Below are 10,353 nucleotides of genomic sequence, written 5' to 3'. Positions count from 1 at the left end.
AGTATCTAGCAAATTTTGTGCTTTGGAGCATAAAAATAGTTTCATGGGCTGGGTATGTAAAACAGTGTTAGACACTTACCTAGCATACGAGTGGCCCCAGCACCCAAAGAAAAATTAACTTACCCTATAGGGTCAATTTTTTAAAAATACATATGGCCAGGTGTGCACAGAGGTGCAAGCCTATAATCCCTGTGACTCAGGAGGTTGAGGCAGGAAGAGCCCAAGTTTAGGCTAGCATGGACAATTTAGCCAGACCCTGTCTAAAATAAAAATAAAAAAAAGACTGGGTGTAGCTCAGTGGTAGAGGGCCCCTGGATTAAATTCCTAGTATGACCATAAATAAATAAATAAATAAATAAATAAATACTTAAAGAAATAAATACAGAGATCCAAGATGGCAGACTAGAGGGAGGCTGCATTCCTTGTCACTTGTAACTCAGGTTTCAGGCAGAGGATATCTGTTTCTCAATGAGACAATCTTTGCTGCTTATCAATCCCCTGCTGTTTATGCCATTTGTCCACTGCAATCACCTGCAGTCAGATTGCTCACTGACTGGTGCCTATCATCCACCACTTGCCTGCCTCTTTCCTGCCCATTGCCTGCCTTTCACCTACCCATCACCCACCGCCCAAGGTCAACCTGCTGATTATTCGCTGATAGCCAGCAGACTGACCACAGACTGCCAGTGGATCGCCAGCTGTCTGCTGTTGCCTGGAAGTCCACTGTCACAGAACCTGCAGGTTTGGTTACACGTGGCTGCCGCCATTTTGAGACAACAGCCAGGACCTGCAGGACCCCTGGCCGGACTGACTGAGCCCCATCTCCAGGACCCCTCAGCCTGACCAACTACACCCCATCTCTAGGAACCCCGGCCAACCAATCCCACACCCCAAACAGCACCTCCCCATTTACCAACACTTTTGGAAGCCAGTGTGGCCATCCTGGATTATCCTGGAAGCAGAAGCTCCCATCGTTAGGTGGGGCAAATCTTAAACTGAGACACCTGCTGGAGACTGGAAACAATGTCCGGTACCTCTCATGCATCAGGCTACTGAAGACTGGAAGGTTCGAATACTATGTTATAGCAGTGTAGATTTTTTTTTCCTTTTTTCTACTTTTAGAAATTTTTAAGTTTTTATTTCTTTACTTTTCTTGCTCTATTTTCCTTTTGTTTACCTGTTTCCTCAGAGTCTCTTTCTCCCTTTTCTCATGCTAACAATGAACTTCTTTTGAGTACTCTCTCACTCTTTCTACAATCTAGAACGTCTATATACTCTTTTCCTATCCCACTAACAGTTACATCCTACACCCCTCCCCATCCTCTTTGTTCTCCATTAGAAACTGCAGACCTTATTGCAAATCTATTTGTTATACTGTAGATAATAATTGAACTCATTCTGTCTATTATGACAATATTGTTAATGTCCTCGTAGGGGCTATTTGTTATAAGGTTGCATATTGTCTATACTGGGTGCTGCTAATATTGATCACCCACTTAAAGAAGAGGTTTTGAAAACCTGTAGGGTCACCATAAGCCTATAGGGGGGAAACTGCAATTCCCCATATCTGCACTGCTAGAGGGGAAGATACATGGACAACATGAAAAAACAAGGGAAGAAAATGGTCCAAACAAACCTAGACTCTGTTAATAGAATCCAGTGATGGTATGGTAGAAGAAATGTCAGAAAAGGACTTCAGATTATACATGATTAAGATGATTCGTGAAGCAAAGGATGAGATAAGAGAGCAAATGCAGGCAATGAATGATAACACCAATAAGCAGTTGAAAGAGCAACTGCAGGAAGCAAAAGATCATTTCAACAAAGAGATAGATTCTAAAAAAAAAAAAAAAAAAAAAAAAAAAAAAAAAAACCAAATGGAAATCCTTGAGATAAAGGAAACAATAAACCAAATAAAAACCTCAATGGAAAGCATGACCAACAGATTAGACCACTTGGAAGACAGAACCTCAGACAATGAAGACAAACTATTTAATCTTGAAAATAAAGTTGCCCAAACAGAGAAGATGGAAAAAATCATGAACAGAAACTCCAAGAACTATGGGACATTGTGAAAAGACCAAATTTAAAAATTATCGGGATTGAGGAAGGCATAGAAATACAAACCAAAGGAATAAACAAACTATTCAATGAAATATCAGAAAATTTCCCAAGCCTGAAGAATGAAATGGAAAATCAAATACAAGAGGCTCACAGAACACCAAATGCACAAAATCACAACAGATCCACACCAAGGCACATTATAATGAAATGCCTAACATACAAAATAAAGATAGGATTTTGAAGGCTGCAAGAGAAAAGCATCAGATTACATATAGGGGAAAAAATATGGATATCTGCAGATTTCTCAGCCCAGACTCTAAAAGCTAGAAGGACCTGGAGCAACATATTTCAAACTCTGAAAGAACATGGTAGTCAACCAAGAATCCTATACCCAGCAAAACTAATCTTCAGATGTGAAGATGAAATAAAATCCATCCATGATAAACAAAAGTTAAAAGAATTTACATATACAAAGCCTGCACTACAGAATATTCTCAACAAAATATTCCATGAGGAGGAAATGAAAAACAACAATGTAGGTCTGCAAAGGGAGGAACTACATTAAAGAAAAACCCATTCAAAGGAAAAACCAAGTCAAGTTAAAAACCAAAAATAAGCCCAAATGGTTGGGAATACAAATCATATCTCGATAATAACCCTGAACGTTAATGGCCTAAACTCATCAATCAAAAGACAAACACTGACAGAATGGATTAAAAAGAAAGACCCAACAATATGCTGCCTTTAAGAGACTCATCTCATAGAAAAAGACATCCTGGTCTGGGGTTGTGGCTCAGTGGGAGAGGGCTTGCCTAGCATGTGTGAGGAACTGGATTCGAACCTCAGCACCACATAAAAATAAATAAAATAAAGGTATTGTGTCCATCTATAACTAAAAAAATAAAAAAAAAAAAAGAAAGAAAAAGACATCCACAGACTAAAGGTGAAAGGATGGGAAAAGACCTACCAGGCACACGGACTCAGTAAAAAAGCGGGGGTTTCCATCCTTATTTCAGATAAAATGGACTTCAAGTCAAAGTTAGTCAGAAGGGATAAAGAAGGACATTTCATACTGCTTAAGGGAACCATAAATCAGTAAGACATAACGATCATAAATATCTATGCCCCAAACAGTGGTGCATCCCTGTACATCAAACAAATCCTTCTCAATTCCAGGAATCAAATAGACCACAACACAATAATTCTGGGTGACTTTAACACACCACTGTCACCACTGGATAGATCTTCCAAACAAAAACTAAACAAAGAAACCAGAGAAATTAATAATTCAATCAATAACCTGGACTTAACAGACATATATAGAACATTCCATCCATCAACAAGCGAATTCACTTGGAATCTTCTAAAAAATGGACCATATGTTATGCCATAAGGCAGCCCTTAGTAAATGCAAAAAATCAGAGATACTGCCTTGTGTTCTATCATATCATAATGGGATGAAATTAGAAATCAATGACAGAATAAAAAACAAATTACTCCAACACCTGGAGACTAAATAATATACTATTGAATGAAACATGGATAACAAAAAACATCAGGGAGGAGATAAAAAAATTCTTAGAGGTAAATGAGAATGATGATACAACATATCAAAATCTCTGGGACATTATGAAAGTGGTACTAAGAGGAAAATTCATTACATGGAGCTCATTCAAGAAAAGAATGAAAAGTCAACAACTAAATGATCTAACACTACAGCTCAAAGCCCTAGAAAAAGAACAGAATAACAGCAAACATAGTAGAAGACAGGAAATAATTAAAATCAGAGCTGAAATCAATGAAATTGAAACAAAAGAAACAATTCAAAAAATGACAAAACAAAAAGTTGGTTCTTTGTAAAAGTAAACAAAATAGACAAACCCTTAGCCACACTAACAAAGAGAAGGAAAGAGAAAACTCAAATTACTAAATTCCTGATGAAAAATGAAATATCACGACAGATACCACTGAGATACAGACATAATGAGAAGCCACTTCGAAAATCTATATTCCAACAAAATAGAAAATACCAAAGACATCGACAAATTTCTAGAGACATATACCCATCCCAAACTGAACCAGGAGGACATTCACAATTTAAACAGATCAATATCAAGCAATGAAATAGAAGAAGCCATCAAAAGTCTACCATCCAAGAAAAGCCCAGGACCAGACAGATTCTTAGCCAAGTTCTACAAGACCTTCAAAGAAGAACTCATTCCAATACTTCTCAAAGTATTCCAGGAAATAGAAAAGGAGGGAACCCTACCAAACTCATTCTATGAAGCTAATATCACCCTCATACCCAAACCAGGAAAAGACACATCAAGGAAAGAAAGTTTTAGACCAATATCCTTGATGAATATAGAAGCAAAGATCCTTATCAAAATACTGGCAAACCATATCCAAAAACATATTAAGAAAATTGTGCACCACGCTCAAGTGGGGTTCATCCCTGGAATGCAAGGATGGTTTAACATCCGTAAATCAATAAACGTAATCCATCATGTCAATAGACTTAAGGATAAAAATTGTGGTTATTTCAATTGATGCAGAAAAAGCATTTGACAAAATACAACACCCCTTCATGCTCAAAACACTAGAAAAAATAGGGATAGTAGGAACATACCTGAACATTGTAAAGGTTATTTATGCTAAGACCATGGCCAACATCATTCTTAATGGAGAAAAACTGAAACCATTCCCTTTAAAAATGGGAACAAGGCAGGGATGCCCTCTTTCACCACTTCTATTCAACATTATCCTTGAAACTCTAGCTGAGCAATTAGACAGACCAAAGAAATTAAAGGGATATGAATAGGAAAAGAGGAACTTAAGCTGTCACTATTTGCTGATGACATGATTCTATATTTAGAGGATCCAAAAAAACTCCTCCAGAAAACTTCTAGACCTCATCAATGAATTCAGCAAAATAGCAGGCTATATAATCAACACACATAAATCTAAAGCATTTTTATTCACAAGCAACAAAACATCTGAAAGGGAAATGAGGAAAACAACTCCATTGGCAACAGCCTCAAAAAAAATAAAATACTTGGGAATCAATCTAACCAAAGAGGTAAAAGATCTCTACAATGAAAACTACAAAACATTGAAGAAAGAAATTGAAGAAGACCTTAGAAGATGGAAAGATCTCCCATGTTCTTGGATAGGCAGAATTAATATTATCAAAATGGCCATACTTCCAAAGGTACTACACAGATTTAATGCAATTCCAATTAAAATCCCTATGACATTTCACATAGAAACAGAAAAAGCAATCATGAAATTCATCTGGAAGAACAAAAGACCCAGAATAGCCATAGTAATCCTGGGCAGGAGCAGTGATGCAGGAGGTATCACTATACCAGACCTTAAACTCTACTATAGGGCAATAGCGACAAAAACAGTATGGTACTGGCACCAAAATAGACAGGTAGATCGATGGTACAGGATAGAAGACACGGAGACAAACCCACATAAGTACAGTAACCTCATACTAGACACAGGTACCAAAAACTTACAATGGAGAAAAGATAGTCTCTTCAACAAATGGTGCTGGGAAAACTGGAAATCCATATACACTAAAATAAACCCCTATTTCTAAACCCCTATTTCTCACCCGACACAAAACTCAACTCAAAATGGATCTAATGAATTAGACCTGACCCTTCCCCATCAGAGGAAAAAGGAGGCCCAAATCTTCATCATGTTGGCTTAGGACCAAACTTCCTTAACAAGACCCCCATAGTGCAAGAAATAAAAGCAAGAATCAATAAATGGGATAGATTCAAACTAAAAAGTTTTTTTTTTTTTAGCACAGGAAACAATCAACAATGTGAAAAGAGAGCCTACAGAGTGGGAGAAAATCTTTCCCACACACACTTCAGATAGACCAATTATCTCCAAAGTTTATAAAGAACTTAAAAAACTTAACACCCAAAATACAAAGAACCCAATCAATAAATGGGCTAAGGAAATGGGCAGACACTTCACAGAAGAAGATATATGGGTGATCAACAAATACATGAAAAAGTGCTCATCATCCCTAGTAGTTAGAGAAATGCAAATTAAAACCACCCTAAGATTTCATCTAACTCTAATTAGAAAGGCTATTATCAAGAACACAAGCAATAATAAGTGTTGGTGTGGATATGGAGAAAGAGGCACACTCATACATTGCTGGTGGAGTTGCAAATTGATGCAGCTACTCTGGAAAGCAATATGGAGATTCCTCAGAAAGCTTGGCATGGACCCACCATTTGACCCAGCTATCTCACTCCTCGATTTATACCCAAAGGACTTAAAATCAGCATACTACAGTGATGCAAACACATCAATGTTCGGGCTGGGGTGATAGCTCAGTCAGTAGAGTGCTTGCCTTGCGAGCACAAAGCCCTGGGTTCAATCCCTAGCACCGCAAAAAAAAAAAAAAAAAAAAAAAAAAAAAGAAAGAAACCACATCAATGTTCATAGCAGCTCAATTCACAATAGCTAGATTGTGGAAGCAACCAAGATGCCATTCAACTGATGAATGGATAAAGAAACTGTGGTATGTATGCACAATGGAATATTACTTGGCCATGAAGAAGAATTAAATTTATGGTATTTGTTGTGAAATGGATGAAGTTGGAAAATATCATGCTAAGTGAAATAGGCCAAGCCCAAAAATCCAAAGGCCGAATGTTTTCTCCAAGTGGATGATGATATATAACGGGTTGGAGGGGAGAGAAGAATGAAGGAACTTTGGCTGATGTAGAGGAAAATGGGGTGGAGGGAGTAGAGGATTGGAAAGATGTAGAATGAACAGTTATTACCCTATGTATATACATGATTCATGAATCATATGAATCTACATTGTGTACAACTATAGAAATGAAATTTGTACCCATTTGTGTACAATGAATCGAAATGCAATCTGTAAAAATAAAAAAAGAAAGAAAAAGAATAAATACAGATGGCTATTTTTTTTAATTATTTTTCATACCAGGGATTGAACCCAGAGGTCATTAACCACTGACCCACATCCCTAGCCTTTTTAAAAAAATAGTTTATTTAGAGATAGTGTCTTACTGAGTTGCTTAGGACCTTACTAATTACTGAGGCTGGCTTTTAAGATTCTTGTGCCTCAAACACTGGAGCCGCTGGATTTACAGGTGTGTACCACCACCCTACTTGCGGCTATTTTTGTTTTTTAATATTTTTTTAGTTGTAGATGATCTTTATTTATTTATTTTTTATTTATTTTATTTTTTAGTTGTAGATGATCTTTTATTTATTTATTTTTATGTGGTGCTGAGGATCGAACCTAGTGCCTCACACATGCTTGGCAAGTGCTCTACCACTGAGCCCCAGCCCCAGCCCCTCAGAAACTGTTTTTTAAATTAAATTTCCTACTAGTTACCTATAAAGTCCCTAGGGGCAAACCAATCTATAAAATAAAGTTCTTTGCATTGTTTTCATGTTTCCATTAAGTAATTATGGGCGAAGGATGTAGCTTAGTGGTAGGGTGCTGTACTGGTAGAATATACTAAATTTGATCCCCAGAACCGTCCACTGCAAAACTAAAATAATTTAAGGGAGAATTCATGGCCAAAGGTCGCACATCTGACTCCAGAGCAGGAGCTTGCATGTTCAAATATTAAATATGTAGTACATTTTATTTGCTTTTCTAAATGTGCTTTGAATACAAATTCATGCTGCTTGGTTTAGCACTCACCTGTAATCCTTGCGGCTCAGAAGGCTGAGACCTTAGGGAGGCTGAGACCTGAGGATGGGAAGCACAAGGCCAGCCTCAGCAACTGAATAAGGCAACTCAGTGAGACCCTGTCTTTGAAAAGTAAAAAGGGCTGGGGATGTAGCCCAGTGGTAAAGTGCCCCTGGGTGAAATCCCTGGTCCAATAAATAAATAAATAAATAAATAAATAAATAAATAAATAAATGTCTGTCAGAAATGTAGCATATTGGGTAACAGGTCCTGCTACAAGGTGAGAGAGAGAGAGAGAGAGAGAGAGAGAGAGAGAGACCCTTTTTTAAACCTGTCATTTGGAGAGGAGAAAAATGAACAATCCAGTAGTAGTTCAACTTTTTTTTTTTTTTTTTTTTAAATGATGATCTTATTCTGTTGCCCAGACTGAACTCAAATTCACAATCCTTCTGGTTTAGGCTTCCAGTAGCTGGAATTATAGAAATGAGTCAAATGAGTCACCATGCTCAGCTCCTATTTCAACATTTTTTGGTGGGGGGTGCTGGGAATCAAACCCTGGAGCTTGTGCATGCTAAGCCTGGGCTCCACCACTAAATTGTAATCCGTCAGCCCTGAACTTTTAATTGCCAGGTAACAGTAGACCAATTTAGACTTGTCTTGAGTTTAGACTTTTCGAAACACTGTCAAAGTTCATTTGAGATTATGAAAATGATGACTACTTTTGTGCTTCGTTTAAATTCTGGTTCTGTGAAGTTGGGTAGGTTATTTACTCTTTCTGAGGTTAGTTTCTTCATCTGTAAATTGGGGATAATTCCTTCTCGGAGGGTGATTTTGAAAACCAAGTGAGATTTCAGTCTAAGAAATGACCTGCTCCTATCAGCTCGATACACAATGAGTAAGGAGATCAACATGAAATGATAACAGGACAGTCGACCTGCACATAAGAAAAAAGGGAAAATTTGACCCTATCTCACAATCATTCACAAAAATCAATTCTGGATGCTATAACAGACATAATGTGAAAAGCAAATTATTTCTTTCCAGAAGATTTTCATGCAGTTGGGGTAGTGAGGATTTCTTAAATAAGATACTGAAGTATAAACCAGAAATCTTACTATTAGAAAATCAAGCTGGGCATGGTGGCATACACCTGTTATCCCAGCAGCTGGGGAGACTAAGGCGGGAGAATAGTGAGTTCAAGTCAGCCTCAGCAAATTAGGGATGTCCTAAGCAAGATCCTTCTCTAAATAAAATACAAAAGGGCTGGGGATGTGGCTCAGTATTATGACCCTGAGTTCAATCCCCAGTACCATACCAAAGAAAGAAGAAAGGAAGAAAGAAAGAAAGAAAGAAAGAAAGAAAGAAGAAAGAAAGAAAAGAAACCAGGAACATGTATGTATCAAAGGTCATCATAAAGAGAGAAGTTCAGGCCAAAAAATTGGCAACATATAACTGACATCAAAGTAGTATGTAGAATATTAAGTAAATCATACAAGCCAATAAAGAAAAGTCAACTGAAAAACGGGCTAAAGACCTGAAACAGTTTTCTTTGCAAAACAGAAGTCCAAATAATTAGAAAACATGGGCAAAGGTGCTCAATGTTATCAGGAATAATGATCATACAAATAAACTCACTATACAATTACATCCTCACAAGACTTGAAAAAAATTTTACAATTCCAATACTAGAGTGGATACTGTACAACTGAAAAATAAATGCTGGTAGGAGTTTAGATTTTGGGAAAAGTTTTGAAAACATCTTGAATTTATCTGTTAAGTTTACAGAAAGGTATACCTGCATTTCCAGAAATCCAGTCTTATTATAAGCTCTAGAAGACTCTATCTAGTACAATGCACTGAAGGATGAATGTGCACCCTGAAAACAGTCCAAAGTGGAAACTCCTTTGTGGATTTGGATGAATCTCAAGAACATGATGATGTGAAAACAAAATATTAACAAAATTACTCAGTATTATGTCAGCTGGGAGAAGTTTATAAGCAGGTAAAAATAAGCTACATTGTTTAGGGGTACATACTTAGGTGATGGTGTTATACATAAAAGCAAAAAAAAATGATTCTTATAAAGTCAGAATGGTATTTACCTCTGGGGGCTGAGTGAGATTAGGGTTTAGGGGCATTTTCCTGGAGGGTGGCTCTGTTCTGTGCTTGATGTAGTGATGATTACGTTACTCACTTTATAGTGAATCCTTAAACCATATATATGTGTGTGTGTGTGTATGTGTGTATATATATATATATATATACATATACATATATGCGTGTGTGTATATACATATACATCACTACATGTTTCGTGTATTCTATCATTTATGATTATCTCACAATAAAGAAAATTTAAAACCACAAGTATAACAACTGTATACTAGCCAAATGATAAAGAAAAGAACTTTGCCAGAATTTCACGAAATATCACGTCTTTCTAGTTCAGTTATAATCTGAACTGTTACAGTTCTGACTAGGTAATACATCACTTTTGCTGGGTGGGGTGCAGCACGCCTGTAATCCCAGCGGCTGGGGAGCTTAGGCAGAAGGATCTCAAATTCAAACGCCACTTCAGCAGT

This window comes from Sciurus carolinensis, chromosome 5, assembly GCF_902686445.1.
Source record: "Sciurus carolinensis chromosome 5, mSciCar1.2, whole genome shotgun sequence".
NCBI lineage: Eukaryota > Metazoa > Chordata > Mammalia > Rodentia > Sciuridae > Sciurus > Sciurus carolinensis.
Note: the sequence above shows the minus strand (reverse complement) of the source record.